The sequence below is a fragment of the Balaenoptera borealis genome (genome assembly GCF_965194805.1).
Source record: "Balaenoptera borealis genome assembly, chromosome: 1".
NCBI lineage: Eukaryota > Metazoa > Chordata > Mammalia > Artiodactyla > Balaenopteridae > Balaenoptera > Balaenoptera borealis.
Genome location: NC_138860.1, coordinates 26,929,701 through 26,948,331, shown reverse-complemented (window position 1 = coordinate 26,948,331; position 18,631 = coordinate 26,929,701). Strand labels below are relative to the sequence as shown.

Here is an 18,631-nt window from a genome sequence, read left to right as displayed (position 1 = left end):
AAGGAAGGGAAAGACATTAAACCAAAAACATTTTTCCTCTACTTGGTTTACTGAATGAAAGGCAAATGTGTAGGCAGACAATTGTGAAGATCTTGACTTAAATGCTTGATTGCCTTTTCTCATAAAGGCTTTAAAAATTCTCTGGCTCCTTAAATTATTGGCGTTCCCTTAAAGAAGAAGGCTTACCTAACCCTCAGCTTTAGTTTTGCATTCATTTAGATAATAAAGTCACTTGGGGTCTTGGGGCCAACAATGTACCACTCTGCTTAAAATGGTAAAAATGACTGGTTTTTAAAATTTTTTTATTTTCTATTGGAGTATCGCTGATTAACCATGTTTTGTTAGTTTCAGGTGTACAGCAAAGTGATTCAGTTATACATATACATGTATCTATTCTTTTTCAAATTCTTTTCCCATTTAGGTTATTACAGAATATTGAGCAGTGTTCCCTATGCTATACAGCAGGTCCTCGTTGGTTATCTATTTTAAATACAGCAGTGTGTACATGTCAATCACAAACTCCCAATCTATCCCTCCCCCCATCCTTCCCCCCTGGTAACCATAAGTTCATTCTCTAAGTCTGTGAGTCTGTTTCTGTTTTAAAATGACTGTTTTTATTCAAAAGATGTAAGACTGGAAGTTATGAAGCTTTGGAACTAGGACAGTTGTAATTATCTGATAATTCACCTAGACACTAATATTTTGAGCATTTCATAATAAAATAAATTCTCCTAAATATGAAATATTTACACCACCTGATGGGTGGTATAAAAGAATGAAGGAAAAAGTAGTGATCAAGATGATGCAAGCTACACGGCAAAGAAAATCATCAACAAAATGAAAAGGCAACCTACTGAATGGGAGAAAATATTTGCAAATCATATATCTAATAAGAGGTTAATATCCAAAGTATATCAGGAGCTCATACAAGTCAATAGCAAAAAAACCCAAACAATCTACTGAAAAATGGGCAGAAGATCTGAATAAACATTTTTCCAAAGAAGACATACAGATGGCCAACGGGTACATGAAAAGATGCTCAACATCACTAATCATTAGGGAAATGCAAATCAAAACTACAATGAGATATCACCTCACACCTGTCAGAAGGGCTATTACCAAAAAGACAAAAAATAACAAGTATTGGCAAGGATGTGGAGAAAAAGGACCCCTTGTGCACTGTTGGCGGGAATGTAAATTGGTGCAGCCACCATGGAAAACAGTGTGGAGGTTCCTCAAAAAATTAAAAATAGAACTGCCATGTGATCTAGCAGTTCCATTCCTGGATATTTATCCAAAGAAAGTGAAAACACTAACTCAAAAAGATATCTGCACCCCCATGTTCGTTGCAGCATTATGTACAATAGCCAAGATATGGAAACAATCTAAGTGTTCATTAATGGGTGAATGGATAAAGAAGATGTGGTGTATATATACAGTGGAATATTATTCAGCCATAAAAAAGAAGGAAATCTTGCCATTTGCAACCTGAGTGGACCTTAAGGGCATTATGCAAGTGAAATTAGTCAGATAAGTGAGACAAATATTGTATGATCTCACTTGTATGTGGAATCTTAAAAAAAAAAACCCAAAAACTCATAGATGCAGAGAACACATTGGTGGTTGCCAGAGATAGGGATGGGGAGTAGCCAAAATGGGTGAACAGGGTCAAAAGGTAAAACAAATGACAGGGATCTAATGGACAGCATGGTGACTATAGTTATAATACTGTATTGCGTATTTTTTTTTTTTTTTGTATTGCGTATTTGAAAGTTGCTAAGAGAATAAATTTTAAAAGTTCTCACCACAAGAAAAAAAATGTATGCATGGTGATGGACGTTAACTAGACTTATTGCAGTGGTCGTTTTGCAATATATACAAATATTGAATCACTGTTTACATCTGAAACTACTATACTATTACATATCAATTATACCTCAATTTAAAATTTTTTCAAAGGATGATGCAAGCTATTTATTCTGTGTTTTCAGTTTAATCATTAGGATGATGCTTCATGGAGCTTTGTGTAGGTGGTAATGCCTGTTGTGTGTCATTTCTTAAAATACTGGTTTTTGGTTGCTGTGAGAGTTTGAGATAAAAATCTGGTTCCTTGAGTAAAGGGTTTTCCTTTATTACTGGAGCACATGTGTATTTGGTGCTGGAGTATTTGCAAACAAAAGGAGGCCTTCGTTTCCCAGTTCTTTCTCCCTCGTGTGGCTCTGAGATGGAAACCACTGGATCTGAATTCCTAAGAGGTACCACCAGGCTGATATTTTAATCAGTCTGGCCTAAAACTGATTAGCAATGGCTCTCATGCCCATGGCCCCTGCCTTTAATAATGGCTTACATCATGTGTTAGAGCCAGGTACCTTTGTGAAATGTAAGTGAGAAACAGGTAGAACACTCCTGAAGTGTTTGTCCTTTGACCTATCGAGTCACCTATACCTTTGAACTTCCCCAGGAGGAGGGGTGGGCATTGGGGATGGGTAGCACCAACCTAGAATAAATTCCTTTCTAATGATTTGGAATTTTTGGAAACTTCCACGCCAGCATCATTTCTGCCTTTCACCCTTCCCCATCCCGCCATCATGAGGACATTTTTATCCTCCACAAAGGATCTGCCCTGGGGAGTTAACATAAACCACCTTTCCTTGGTTACGGATAGACAACCCAGCAGAGGTGGTCCTTGGTCTGAGAAGGCGAGGGAGGGAGAGTATCTGTGTCCTTCTGTCCCCTTACCAAGACCTCACTTCTGCAGACCCCCTTCCCTGTGCTCTCCTCACAAAAGAGGTAATTACCTTCATCCAGGCTCTTTTTATAGAGCAGGTGGCAACCCATCGGGGTAGTAGTGTTTCATTCTCCTGAGAGTGGAACTTCATTGCAAAATGTCCCAGGAGTCATATGCCATTTGTACGAAAACCCAAAGAGGTTAGAGAAAAGAACAAAAAGATGAGGAAGCTTTTGCTGAAAAGAAGGGAGCTGTTTGCCAAAAGAGGGAACTCGGGTTTAGAAAGTTACTGTTTGAAATTCTTATATCTTAAAGAGACCAGGGGTTGGGCCGGGGGGAGCCCTTGTTATTGAGTTGAGTGACATTTCTCTTTATTATAAAGTTGTAAATTCTGGGGGTAGAACTGCCGATAAAGCTCAGTTATACACTATGGTTTGGTTTGGTTTTTTGCCAGCTGTGCTTTTTTAGCAGTTTGCCTTGGAGAGTTAAATTAAGGGTTTTTGCAGGGGAAATACTTCTTATTGCTTTAGCAAGTGAAACTACTTGCTAAACTAGTTATTTTTAAATATGTATATATACTTAAAATATGTATATTTTAATATATACATACATCATATATATGTAGTGTGTGTGTGTGTGTGTATGGTTTTGTTTTGTCTTTTAACATCAGCTGGGGTAGAAAGAGAAGGGTGTCTTTGCTGTAAGCCTTTCCCCAACTGGGTCATAAAGAAGAGTCTCTGGCTCCCTCCTGCTCCCACCAGCATGGCCCCCTCGTTTAACACCAACACCAGGTTTCAGGGTAGAAAGATCACACACACACACACACACACACACACACCACACCCATATTGTGGCACACAGAGAAGCACTGGTCCCCAGGGGAGAGTGGTAGGAAGGGATGGCCTGCCTAGACTTGAAAATGCCTTTTCTCTCATCTAAATTATACTCAAGCTCTTAACTTGGCTTTAATGTGGAGATTTTGTGGTTCAATTTTCTTCGGTGGTATCCATTAAAAAGAGGGGATTGATGGGTAACAGAATTGATTGGCATAGTCTTCGGGTATTTCGTATGTATTATTAATATTTAGTATGTATTATTAACATTCCCTACCTGTAGCAAGAACTATCATGGCTTAATCAGAGTTATCCTTTACTCCAGAATTAAACCATGTTTTCTGTGGTTACCTGAATTCCAGGTGGGACTAAGCACAGCTAAGAGTATCTAGTAGCACCTTCAAGTGACTTTTGTATCAGCCAAGCCTTTTAAAAACTGGCACACAGACTTGTAAAAACTTATACTTCTCTTTATCCTTGTTTGATTGGCAGTGTCACCATGCATGTTTATTTTAGTGAAATGGACAATCTACAGCCCTATTGCGACACATCCAAAACCCAGTTGACTTAAACAATTAATTAAAACTTTTTTTACTATCTACCTGCAATGTGTGTATAGTACTGTGCTTCACCCTGTGAAGGGGAGATAATCTAGTCCCTGATTTTTAGGAATTCAAGATCTCATTGAAAAGAATAAAATGCGCACAATTAACTAGATGCAAAAGGTAGTCTGTGGAGACATGCCAAATGAATAGTACCAGAAGGGAATTCTATAGGCGTTCAAAGAAAGTGGAGGTCGCAGTGGATTAGAGTTGGGGAGGAGAGTCTTCAGGGGTTTGACTTAGGCCTGTAAAGAACCAAGAGGATTCAGATGAGCTAGAGGAGCTAGAAGGGTGTTTCCCACCACACACTCTGAGAGTTCAGGATTTGGGTTGCTAAGCCCAGGGGACTATGGAGGGAAGGTGGGTCAGCCAGGCTTAGATCTTGTAGGCAGGGGGAGCTTCCTGAAGGATTTTAAATACTGAAAACCTGGCAGTCCTAATGGATTAGGCAGAAGGCAGATGAGCTAGGCTATTGCAGTAGTCAAGATTGGGGTGACTGAGAATTTGGTTCAGGAAGACATGAAAAGAAAGCAATGGATTCAAGCTATGGGGGAGGAATTGGCAAGGGTTGGCCAAAGAGTTCATGTTTAGAGAAGCACTGTGGTCTGAAGCATAGTGCCACTTTGATTCCACAGTCTCCATCCCCAATCTCCTGAGGGACAAGATGGAGATAATTCCGCTGTTTGATAATTTCCTGTCAATTAGTGCATAATTTGAAATCTTATCTATGTAACTTTCAGATGCTCATTTCCTTCTGTATTCCCCAGCACAATTTCATATGCGGTCTCTAGCTCTCTCTTTCTTTCTTTCTCTCTCTTACATAGATATACAATATATACTTGATTTGATAACTGGCTCAAGAATTTCGAGATACATTCTGTTCCTGTTTAGCTGGAAGCATTTTCAAGAGAGCTGAAGCCCATTCTTTTACTGGCTTCTAAATTTATTGTTTATATTCTCAAGTAGGACAATGTAAAAGTGATTACTAAAGTTGAGTCTATTATTCAGCTTTTGATAGTTATTTTTTAACTCTTGCTGGCCAAAAGGCACCTATGAAGATACAGAAGTCATTAGTGTGTTGACAAACACCATTACAGTGTTTTCAATATCTATTCACATAACAAAAAGTTTTGTTTTACTGCATTGAAATATGTTATCTCTATTAATAAAAGTGCATCCTCATTAGTGAATTCTTTTCATACAAAGCTCTGTATCTCTTAGGGCTATGTGTAAGCATTTTCTGTCTAGATATATGATATTCATATTCATAAATTAATTAATTAGTTATATCAACAAATATTTATTGAGCCTTGCCTGGCATGGTTCTAGATGACTGAGTACAATGGGACAGTAAAAATAAGCTTCCTGCTCTCATAGATCTTACATTCTGATCAGGGGAGACAGACAATAAATAAACCAGAAAATATCTGACAGTCAAAAAGTTATGATGAAATAAGCCAGGCAAAAATCTAGAGGGAGAGCATTTCAGGCACATCTCTACTCATATAAGATGTACATAAAAGCACATGTGCCTTGCACATGGGAGGTATTATTGATGCATTTATTGAGTGAATAAATGAATGGATGAGTGCATTTATTTTCCTGCTCATAAAACTTTCACCAGTAGACTGTTGGCTCTTAGAAGTTTATTGTGCTAATAAAAGTGATATTACCTTACGTAGTATTTTCCTTCCAAAGAGATTTCATGGAGAAGCGAGCGGCTGCCTTAGTTGGCCCTCTGTCTCTGGGCTCACTACACCCTCTCGCCCTCAGATAATTAAAACAAGTCAACTCCTCCTTACCTTTCAAGGCTATAGTTTCTTCAGGGAACCTTCCAGATCTCTATGGACCTATATTGAAATTAGAGTTTATGTGCCTGTCTCATTCTCTAAACCAGGCTCCTCCAGTGTGGACACAGGAAGTTATTTTCCTAATGCAACCAAGAAGTAGATGCAGGGGAACTATTTCCTTTTGAGATGAAAGTCACCGAGCCTGGCCATTTACCTCTGCGTATATAGAACTGTGGTGTTCCCTTAGGTCTCTGCTTCCTGCCCTCATGCAAATTACCCTTTATTTAGGGAAAATAAATAAAGCATAAACAATAAGAGAACTTTTGCAAACGAAGATGGTAAAGAATTGTGGAGAAATTCAGAGGGGATGAGAGTAAGAAAATCAGCTGAATGAGTGGATGTCTCTCACCATGGTCTCCTTGACTTGCTCAATAAATACCATTGGACCAAAGAAGGCCAATATCCAGTCTTTATCTTCCTCTAGTCTTTACTATTAGAGGCAAAGACATTGTTTTGAAAGAGCAGTATGCAATGGTTTTATGATGTATCTTTTATATGATAGTTATTATTGTTTTCAATATTTTAATTGATGTCTTCGATTTGCCTGAGAGCTTTAAATATTTTATGATCTTGAAATGGCATGTGAAGGCATCAGGGCTTATAATTGATGCCTGCCGTTTTCATTTGAGTGAGGTGGTGCTGTTACTGGAGTGATGGTCATCTGGGTGAGTGTGCCCTGTCAATGGAGGAGATGGAAGAGCTTTTTAAAATCTGCACTATAAGCACTTACTCTTGCGCTCACTTTCTTTCTTTAATTACATAATTAATCCGTCCTTAATGAGAGGGATGGAAACAAAGGGGGAAGGAAAGTAAGGCAAAAAGAAAAAAAGTTAAACATTCATAATCCCAGCAGCTACTATTTTTTTTCTTTTTTTTTTTTGGCTGCGTTGGGTCTTCGTTGCTGTGCGCAGGCTTTCTCTAGTTGTGGCGCATGGGGGCTACTTTGCGGTGTGCTGGCTTCTCATTGTGGTGGCTTCTCTTGTTGCAGAGCACAGGTTCTGGGCACGAAACCTTCAGTAGTTGCATCTCACAAGCTCAGTAGTTGTGGCACACGGGCCCTACTAGAGCACGCGGGCTTCAGTAGTTGTGGCGCATGGGCTCAGTAGTTGTGGCTTGCAGGCTCTGGAGCACAAGCTCAGTAGTTGTGGCGCATGGGCTTAGTTGCTCCTCAGCATGTGGGATCTTCCCGGACCAGGGCTCGAACCCGTGTCCCCTGCATCGGCAGGCAGAGTCTTAACCACTGCACCACGGGGGAAGTCCCACCAGCAGCTGCTATTAATATCTCAGTGTAAAGCTCTAAATACTTTGAAAAAAATATTTCCTTTTAAAATTTTACCACAGAGAAAATTACAATACCAATTTTCTCACTAACAGAGAACTTCCAGGTCAATAAATAGTTTTCAGACTATGTTCCAAGGAGTGGCAGGGGCTGCCCAGCTCAAGAGAATAGGGACCCTGCAAAGGGCCAGGGGGCCCATCTGGTTTTCCCTCCTCAGTGCAACTCTACTCTTACTGGAATATATTGTGTAAGAAACAATTATTTTTGGTAACAGGGTTTCATTGCTCATATAAATAGCACCTTGTAAAAAAGTCACATTTCCACTGAGTAGAGTACTATGTGCCCATCCAAAGTTAAAAACTCTGATAAACACCTCTGTCCATATGCCCTCCCTCCCTGGATGTTGGGCTTTTGCTTGGCCCTGGAGCAGCCGTCCGCTGTGCCCTGCAGAGACTGTGGCCACCTCTGCCTGTTGGACTGAGCTGTGCAGACAGTTGACTTGCTGGATGGGAATCGGCTCATACCTGCTCATGTTTATCAGGGACGCCATTGCTGGCCCCAGCTCAGCTGAGGAAGCGTTGGTTGACTAACAAGTGAGTAGGAGGAACTGCACGGTGCCAGTTGCTGAGAAGGCAGTAGAGGCACCACGAGGTATTCTGGGGTGGGCCCAGGCTGGGGGTCAGAAGGTCACTGGGTGGGTGGCAGTAATAATCAGCAAGAAGAAGGGGAGAAATGTTTACAAATCAAGTATCCGATAAGGGTCTAATATCTGGACTATAAGAAGAACTCTTACAACGCAACAACAAAAACACAAACAACCCAGTTTTTAAGAGGGCAAAGGGTTTGAATAAACATTTCTCCAAAGATATACAAATGATCAAAAGCATATGAAAAGATGCTCGACATTGGTAGTCATTAGGGAACTGCAAACCGAAACCGCAATGAGATACTATTTCACACCTACCACTAGGATAGCTATAATAAAAAAGACATGGTGTTTTTGTGGTGTTTTGAGTGTTGGCAAGGATGTGGAGAAATTAGAGCCTTAGACATTGCTGGTGGGAATGTAAAATGATGCAGCCGCTGTGGAAAGCAGTCTGTCAGTTCCTTAGCAGATTCAACATAGAGTTGCCATTTGACCCAGCAATTTCACCTTTAGTTGTATACCCATGAGAAATGAAAACATACGTACGTTCAGAAACTTGTACACAAGTGTCCAGAGCGGCATTATTCATAAGAGCCCAAATGTCCATCAATTGATGAATAAACAAAATATTGTATATCCATACAATGAAATGTTATTCAACCATGAAAAGGAATGAAGTACAGATATATGCTAACAAGTGGATGAACCTTGAAAACATGGTAAGTGAAATAAGCTAGACACAGAAGGTCACATGTGGTGAGATCTCCAGAACAGGCAAATCTATAGAAACAGAAAGTAGATTGGTGGTTGCCCAGAACTGGGAGTGTTGGGGGAAATCGGGAATGACTCTTTTGGGGGGTAATGAAAATGTTCTACAGTTGACTGTGGTGATGGTTTTACAGCTCTGTGAATATACTAAAACTAAACTAGACTTACCACAGTAAGTCTAGTTAATATTCATCACCACACTTAGTTACAAATTTTTGCATGTGATGAAAAGTTTTAAGATTTACTCTCTGTGAATATACTAAAAATCACTTACTTGTATACTTTTCGATTGTGAGCTTTATGTTATGTGACTTTTAACTCAAAAATAATTTAAAAATCAGTGAAAGTCAAGTTTACATTGTTTTTGGCTCCTAAGAAACTCCCTTAAATGGGCTTCTTACACTTGATTATGGAAGAGTAATTAAACAGCCAGAGTATAAACAATACATACACCTCCATAAGTCAAAGGGAAAATGGAGCGTACGTGTGGTATACCTGGGAAAAACAGACAAAAATGTTCTTCATCTGAAATAACTGATAGGAGAGGTAGAGAGAGAAATTTCAATGGGTATGGGACATGATATTTTTGAGAGTGAGCCAGTACATTTTTGGCAAAAAGGAAGCATTTAGCAGGCCACTAGTTTGTAAAACTAAACTGTAAACTGGAGCAAATTTTCAGCGTTATCTTCAGTTACGTAGGGTTAGTAACTTGTATTGATGCTTTCTTAGCTCAGTCCTGTTTCTTTTTTTCCAAATCATTGTTCTAAATCCCGACTTAGAAGGTGCATTTTTGAAGCTCAAGACACAAGATTCATTCATTTAACAAATACCTTTCAAGCTCCTACTCTGTGTGGGGCAGTGTCCCGGGTACATCAGTGAACAAAGACAGATTCCTACCCTCAAGGAGCTTAGATTCTAGTGTGTGTGGACACAGCCCACAGCTACACGCATAAGTCAGTCAATCAGGCAGTAGATTAGAAGGCGATAAAAGCTGTGGAATAAAAGGAAAAGGAGCAGATGTTAGGAGTGTGTTGGTGCAGGTGGTTGTATTACATAAAATGGCCCAGCCCCGTTGAAAGGTGAGATTTGAGCAAAGACATAAAGGAAGTGAGGGAGTTAACCAAGCAGGTGTCTGCGTGTCTCTGAGAGAAAAGCATTCCCAGCAGAGGGAACAGCAACACAAAGACTGAGAACGGGCCTATTATGTTCAAGCAAGAGCAAAGGGTCTGGATTGTCTGGAAAAGAGCCTGAATCCGAAAGGAACTAGGAGGGTCAGATGATGCAGAGCCTACCTAGCGGGCCATTGTGAGGAATTTCCCTTTTTAAAATTGAGATATAATTCGCTTATCAGAATATTTACCTTTTTAAAACATACAATTCAATGGTTTTCGGTATATTCTCGGCTGTGCAACCATCACCACTAATTCCAGAACATTTTCATCACCCCAGAAAGAAACCCTGTACCCTGCAAGCAGTCACTTCCCATTCCCCCCTCCTCCCCAGCCCCTGTCAACCACTAATCTACTTTCTGTGTCTATGGATTTGCTTTATTCTGGACATTTCCTAATAATGGAATCATACAATATGTCAGTTTCTGTGTCTGGTTTCTTTCACTTACCGTAATGTTTTCAAGGCTCATCCACTTGCAGCATGTATCAGAATTTCAGTCCTTTTTATGGCCAAATAACATTCCATTGTAAGGATATGCTGCATTTTGTTTATTCATCAGTTGATGAACATTTGTGTTGGTTCCACTTTTTGGCTCTTATGAATAATGCTGCTATGAACATTGTGTACAGGTTTGGTGTGGGTATATGTTTTTATTTCTTTGGTATATGCCTGCGAGTGGAAGGACTTTGTTTTGTTTTGTTCTGGGTAAAATGGGGAGCCACAGCAAGGTTTTGGACATATCCGAGGATCACTCTGGCTGCCTTGTTGAGAAAAGACTGTGGCGTGAACAAAAGGGAGCCTAGTCAGAAAACTGTTAACGTTGATTTAGGTGAGGAATGATGGTGGCTCAGACCAGGTTGGGAACAGTGATGGTGGAGAAGTGGTCAGATTCTGGATGTATTTTGAAGGTAGCCAGTATAATTTCTCTTCGAGTGAAAAAAAGTGAGGATATAAAGATTAATCCAAAGGTTTTTGGTTTGATCAGCTGTAAGGATGGAGTTGTCATTACGTGAGATGAAAAAGGCTTGAGCAGGAGAGCAGGAGATCAGTTTGGATATATACTGAGGTTGAGGTGTTAAGACGTCTAAGAAGAGCTGTCGAGCAGGCAGTTGGATAAATGAGTCTGGAGTTCAGGAAGTAGTCTGGGCTGGAGATATAAATTTGGTAGTCATTGACATCTAGATGGTATTTAGAATCATGAAATTGAGCAAGATCACCAAGGTTCCCATTTACTTTAAGGGCAAAATAACATAAATATGGATAGAGCGTGGTAATAGTTTCTGTTTATTGAGTTCCAGCAATGAGCTCATGTTATAACTGAAAACACACATCATGAGAGAAGCTTCTCTAGAAATGCACATTTAATGTGGTGACGCTACAGGCACCCAGCGTGTATATAAGAAGTCATTCGCTAACGCCTTAGGGGCGTATGCATCGATATCGTGTGAAGTCTCTTTTGTTCTAATTATGCTTTCTGTTTTTTGGTTATTTTCCTGTTCTCCCACGTACACCTCAGCTTATGATCAGTGTGAAGGAGTAGGAATGGTTGTGCTGTTGAGACATTACCGCCCCCAACGTTGGTGGTAACCTTACCTAACTTGACTAATTTGCACTGTTCCCACGTAGAGAAAGTCGTTTGACAGCCGAAGGAAGAGGATGGTAAAAAGCACCTTTACATTGTTAGATCACTGACCAAATATTGAATCCATCCATAAGAGGCAAGTAGAGTGCTGCCTGGTCCAGAAACCACCTCAGGGAGGAATAATTTCAGATCTGAGGGGGTTGAGCCTGGAGGAAACCGAGAGGAGGAAAGTAGGAGTTATACTGAAATATTTGAAAGGACCCAGACTTGTATGTTGCTCTAGATAGAACCAGGATTCGTGAGTAAGGATTGCAAATGGACAAACTTCCATTTAAATAGGAAGGAACTTTCAGATCATTAAAGCTGCAGAGCTATATGCAGGGTATTGGGTGCAGTTCAGCAGCCACTTCCTCGCCTGCTATGTAGGAGGGGAATCGTCAGTCAGGGTGCCACCAGAGGGACTCCACGCTGGGCTCGGACCTCTGAGCGCTCTGCCAACTTGTAAATCCCATGATTCTCAGGTAACATGGCTTAAAAAAGAGAGGATGGACTTAGGAAGGGCCTTTGAGAGTTTCTACATTTCCGTGATGCAAATAGGCCCTCGTTCTTCAGAGGATTTTAGTCCAGTCTGGTATTGTTTAACCAGCGAATCTCAGGTTGAAGTGAATGGTTGGGTTGCAACAGTGCATTCCAAGAGTTAGAGCACGTGAGTGATCGGCTGGACAGACTGAGTTTGGGCAGGTTTTTTTAGAAATACACTGCACTTCTGTACATGGATTGTCCTTCATTCTGTAGAGACCTTGGGATTCTTTGTTCTATTTATCTTATGTGTTCCAAATGCTGATGTAGTTTAATCCTAACACTTTTAGAGGGTTGAGAAAAGAAATGTTTCAAGTTTGAATACAAACCCTTGGAGTCATAAAATATTCCCAGTGAAAGCAACCACAGAGGTCACGTGGTCCCATTTCCTCATTTTATAGAAGGGAGGACGCAAGGTCTACCCCAGAGCAGTTAGTTGATTCAAACCTTCTGTTCTTATTCCTGCAATAGTGATTTATCCACAGTTACTTTATATTTAAGATTCGGAAACAACTACCTTATGAGAAGTACTTATAATGTGCCAGGCACTGCACATCCATTTTCTTATTTAAAATATCACCTGTAAGTGCTATCTTGGAATATTCATGCTTCAGGAAGAAGCATCTGCTTAGAACCAATGGTGGACCAAATGGCTTTTCTCTTATCTTTTCTACCATGTGGGTTTCTCCATAAATGGTAACTGGCAAAGGCTCTCTTTACAGCTCTGTGGCTGTCCCTGGGCTTAGAAAATGCCCACAGCCACCAGCTCAGCTGGCACAAAAACAGTTTTGGGTCCTGTTCCCATGTTTCAGTCAATCTGTCTAGAGAACAATGGAACTCCTGAAACATTCTAATGCTCAAATGTAGTGTAAAGAGGACAACAGAAAACTTCAGGCTTCCATGTTTGAACTACACCCCCGGTAATGGTTGGGGACTTGTCATTAAACAGGAAAACTCGACGTGTGCCCCAGCATCACTCAGTGTTCCAGTCTCCATGCTGTAGAGAGATGTGACGCTTATTCCTATTCCCAGATCGTTCACCTTTTTACATGAGGCTAATATTTGAAAATTCTTTCTTTCCCTGGAGTGTCAGACCGCCTGTCAATTCACCATAAAGACAAGGAATAGATTTCCTTTTTCAGCAAGTGAGGACAGCTGTGGCCAAGTGTTAATGATTATTGTAAGAGAGGAATACAAATGTTACCATTACTGAGCGCTAAGCTTTGTTTATTTCTCCAGAATTCCCCAAGAGTCTCTAGGCTGGGAATCTTGCCCACAGACCTGATGAACGTCCTCTGCCTCTTTGAAGAGTCTCTAGTTTGATGTGACAGCGTGTGGCAGCCTTCCCTCTTACCAGCAGCATAGCGGCATCAAACCAAATTGCACTCCTCTTGGAACTGTGTGTATTTTTACTGTCCTCGCTAATGAGGCCCATAGCGAAGGAAGAGAAAAATAACAAGTGGGCAGTGCATTTGATTCTAGGAGAACTGCAAACCAAGGGTGGAGATTGTCAAGAAGGCAATTCAACGGGGAGAGATGTTTATTTTTAAATAAGAGCTTCCAATGAGTAATCCTTTGTAGCCAACATTAGAACTAGATGCCTCACTAGGTGGATGTGTATTCAGAGATGCATATCGCTTTATATGAAAATCCAGAAGGCCGAATATAAACGTCATTAGCCAGGTTCTTCTCAGGGCTTAGGAAGAAACTGTCCGAGGCCACCCTGCTTTCTGTGTATATGATATATTCTATCTGCCTGAAGCCCTCCTTTGCAATGAGAAGTCTCACTGTTAGGTGAGATTGAGATGGGAAAGGGGCCAGTGGAAAACTCACTTCATTGATGGGCTGCAGAGCCCTAATTAATACGTTCCTCACTTGCCTCATACCTGGGGTGGCTGATGATTACCACCGGTGTCCCCACCAATGAAGGGTTCACCCAGATGCCCATGTGGATTTCAGAGGAAGGCGTGCGCCATGAAGTCCAATTCTAAGAGACTAATGAACACACACATAGTCTCCAATGTTGGAGCCTTGGAGTCTGGGAGTGTGGTGTGATGAATCAGGGTAACAAGTGCATGGTTTGGGGGAATATGAAATTTCATCAATTCAAGTCCAAGTCATTGAAGAAAGCTTCCCCTTTGGGTACAAGGAGGCACAAGTGGCGTGTGCTAGGTTACACTCCCAGGCCTAGTTTCCTTTGGAAGGTGGGGAACTAGGTGCCAGCCAAAGCTCTGGGTCATCTTCTTTTGTGTCCCCTCAGATCTCAGAGGGTTTCATGAGTGCCTGGGGTCTACACAAACATTGATGTTTCATGTAGAATGCAAGAGCCTGGTGGAGAGAGGCTATCTCAGAATCAGTTGTAATAAAAATAATATTTAATAATTGACATTATAGAACATTTACTTTGTCTCAAGCAGGGCATCATTTCTTTTCATCCTCACAACTTCTATTAGTGTCCCCTTTTATAGGTGAGAAAAATGAAGCTTAGAGAGATCAGGAGAGTTATCCAAGCATATTCTGGCATTGAAATCCAGAGTCCCAGGGCTCAAGCCCTGAACTGCTCTGCCTCGTTCCAGAACTGGCTTAAGTGCCTGGAATGTCACAGTCTCTTTTTTTAAATTGAAGTATAGTTGATCTACAGTGTTGTGTGTCATAGTCTCTTTTACCACAGATACTTACACCTGTCTTGGGGGGAACAGGGCAGGTGCAAGAATAAAGTTTAAATCGCTAACAAGAAATTTCGCTGATTAATTTTGGGAGGACACGCTGAGCAAGTCTGAGCACGTTGCTACAGGTGCCATCGCAGGTGGGCACAGATTAAACACGTGCAGGGGTCACAACAGTGGAGCTACCAGAAGGTTAAAAAGGAGAAGGTAACTGGCAGAGCTGGAACATTCACTTTGCAAATTTTGTCAGGTTTGGTTTGGAAACCCCAAATTCTCATTACACAAAACAACTACTTGGAACTGAAGCAGAAAGAATATTTCTTTTTATCTTAGTCTGTCAAATGTTTTTCTCTTCCTTTTCAACTTTTAGTAATGTATTACTAACATACTGATATAAAAATCTATAAGTTAGTTTCCTCATTGCATCTTTATGTTTTTGCTTATGTCTTTTCTTCATTCTAATACCTTCTCCTGAACTGAAGCTCTTCGCTGAAACGGTGCTTTGTCAAGTATAACAGTCAATAGCCTGCTTTTTATTTCTCCTGTTTTATTTCTACTTCCACTCCAAAGATTTCCAGCTCCATATCTTTTCTCTCTTTCCCTTTACCTCTGACCCCTCTGCCTGTGCTCCCTTATTAAGTGTTCATCATTCTGGGTTGTAATTTTGCTCATTCTGGGCAATATTCTGAATCTTACCTCACTAAAGAAAGTGCTAATGAGATACTCCACATTATGCATCTGTGCTCTCCTACAGGTGCCAATAAGCTCAAAGCAGCTGATGGAGCCACGTAACTGCATTCATCTGAAGTCCAGAAACAGTGAATGAAGGCACATAACCTTGGTCATCTGTCAGATGTACCTCATAACACTGTACAGACACTGAATAACTTCTCTAGTACATTTTAATGATATAGATGGGTCCCTCTGCTATTCCATGTAGTTTCTGGGATGGATTCCTCTCTGAAATATTTGGCTTACAAATTGGATTGATGGAAAAGAAATTTTGTTGCACAATGAAACAGATTTTGAAGCATTGTTCAAAGGTTGGAGATTTGGAGATTGTTCTAGCAATTTGGAACTTTTTTTTCTTTTTACTGTGGGCCGTTAACTAACTTTCTTCCTCTCTCCCTCCCTCCCTCCCTCCCTCCTTTCTTTCTTTTTTTCTCCCTCCCTCCTTTCCTTCCTTCCTCCCTCCCTCCCTCCCTCCCTCCCTCCCTTCCTTCCTTCCTTCCTTCCCTCCTTCATTTTTCTCCCTCTCTCTCTTTTCTCCAAAGAAACTTGCAACAGAGTAGATTTCTGTGACAGGAGACCCCGAGAGTTGCTTTTCTTCTCTGGATTAAGTGGGATGACAAAAAAGCAGACACCTTGGTATTTTAAGTCTGTTTTTACAACAGAAGCCGAGAAATTAAAACAATGCTGACCAAGTATCCATCAATAGAGGAATGAATGGATAAACAAAATGTGGTATACCCATACAATGGAATATTATTTGTCTATAAAAAGTCATGAAATTCTGACACATGCCCCAACGTGGATGAACCTTGAAGACATTATGCTAAGTGAAATAAGCCTACCACAAAAGGACAAACATTGTATGATTCCACTTATATGAGGTACCTAGAATAGGCAGATTCATAAAGACAGAAAGTAGAACAGTGGTTGCCAGGAGTTAATGGGTACAGAGTTTCAATTTGGGAAGATGAAAAGGTTTTGAAAGTGGATGGTGGTAATGGTTGTCCAACATTTTGAATGTGCTTCAGGCTACTACAATGCACACTTCAAATGGTTAAAATGGCAAATTTTATGTTCTATACATACTTTACCACAATAAAAAATTTTATTCAAAAATTGCTGCATGTGAAGGTAGCCCGAGGAGAAAACTCTGCATCTTCTTATAAATTGGTGACCCTGTGTAGCCTTTTCTCTGGGATCACAGATACTGTGGGGGCAAGACTCTTAAGGTGGTGAATGGTGACCCTTCCGCATGAGTGGTATTGACATTTTTTCTATTGCTGTGATGAATAAATGAATAAAGGAAGGAGTTAAGATTCCATTCTGCTTTGCGTCTTGATCGACTGTCATTCTATCTTCTGGTTAAATGTGAGCATCTTTCTTTGCAGCAACCTCCCCCCAGCTGTTCTTCTTAAATATACTGGCATTTACTTAGACTTGACCTTTGCTAAAGGAGCTTTAAAGAAATCCATATACCCTGATTAAAAATAGAAGACTGTATGCCTTCTCAAGGGTTAATGTAGGCAAAGTGAAGACACCTAATTTCAGTGCCTATTTTTCCAGGCTCTTTTTGTAACACATTCCTATGGTATCCTGTCCATCCATTTGGGCTAACACTGCTTCACTGAGCATTTTGTAAAATCACTGAGAAACTCTAGAAAAAGATTCCTGCCTTTTTTTTAAGAGGGTCATATTTGGAACAAAGGAAGGAAGAAAAACATCTCTCGATTTGATAAATCTTTTCCAAGAAAGAAGTTGCGGCAAAGTATAAGACTGAGCAGACAATTCAAGGGAAAAAGAGAGAGAGAGAACATTACATACAGTACTATAAAAATGGTTCTTGTTACAGAACTTTAACATACCTAAAGTAATTTAATTCCTAGTATCTCATTAATGCTCACAACAACACAGCAAAGTAGTTATTATTTTGTTCTGAAGTTTCAGCTTTCATAAACGGCTCGCTCAAAGTCACACAGGCCACAGGAAGAAACCAAAGTCTGGCAGAGCCTGAGTTCATGTGTCCCAAAGTCTAGAGTCCCGGGCCTGAGGGCTGGGTTAGTTGCAGAGGGCTGGATCTCCATAGTTAACCTTTGTGACTCTATGTATATGCAGAACGAACCCTTAATTGTAGAAAACTGAGCTGGGGGGGTGTTTCGAGTTCCTTGAAGTATTTCACCAATGCAACTCATATTCTGCCACCTCTTTCTTTGTGCACTTGTAAATATGATCCCACCACGTGTTTCTGAAATGGTCTTTAACATATGAATTTGAGATTTTAAATTTGACAGATTTAATAGATTGGTAGCCTATACAAATCTAAAAGAGAAAAGTGCCATGCTAGGACCCACTGTATGATTTGTGCGGCCCAGTGCAAAAGGAAATGTGGAGCCCCTTGTTCAAAAATGATATAAAAATTTCAAGATGGTGACAGCAGAGTATTTAACCAAGCACGGGGCCTGGAGAAGCTGCAGCCAGTTTTGCAGACCTGCTCCTTCACGTGCACCTTGGCGGCTGCTTTGGCCTTTCCTCACACTCTTATGAGTAGCCTGGTTACATGCCTTTCTCCTTGACATCATATAAAGTGAAGAGGCAAAGGAGCAGTAGTAAGTAGTCCTCAGGCCTGAATTCTGTCCTCTAACCCATATTTTTAAATTGGATGTTTGTTTGTTTTGTCTCCTCCAAACATGAAAATTTTCCATTGGTAGAGTGCCCTCTCTCTTCATTGCTTTGGTGGCAACTCTTAGGCTCTCTTAACTTAAAAAAATCCTCTAACTATCGTTAAAAAATGAGCAAACCCACCTGACATTTGGCCACAGTTTTGACAACAGACCCCAAGAGTAGGTACACTCCCTGAAAACCCTACCAAATATACACTCCTTCTCACAGCGTAGGGTTGTATTGGAGGATGTGAGGAGACAGGCAACTGTCACAGCTCCGTCTGAGCAGTGCCACACAACCTGGTTCCTGAAGGAACAACCTCTACAGAATGAACCACACTTGCAGCCTGGAAGAACCTGGCGCCTCCTGGTCTGTCCATTCCTGGGATTAGATCTGAACCATAGGCCATGTCACTCCTCTGCTGTGGCCCCATCCATCCCCCGTCTGGATTTTGATGAATGGAAGGCTTGGGTCTGGGCTGACTGTAATGGAGACTTATAGGAGAGTGAAGCATTTTAGCTTTAAGAAAATTATTATA

General features: G+C 40.8%; 1 protein-coding gene across 3 annotated transcripts in view; it reads left to right on the top strand.

The window, feature by feature from the left end:
- Positions 1-18,631, top strand: part of KIF26B (kinesin family member 26B) — a 496,534-nt gene that overhangs the window by 278,715 nt on the left and 199,188 nt on the right. The window lies entirely within an intron of this gene.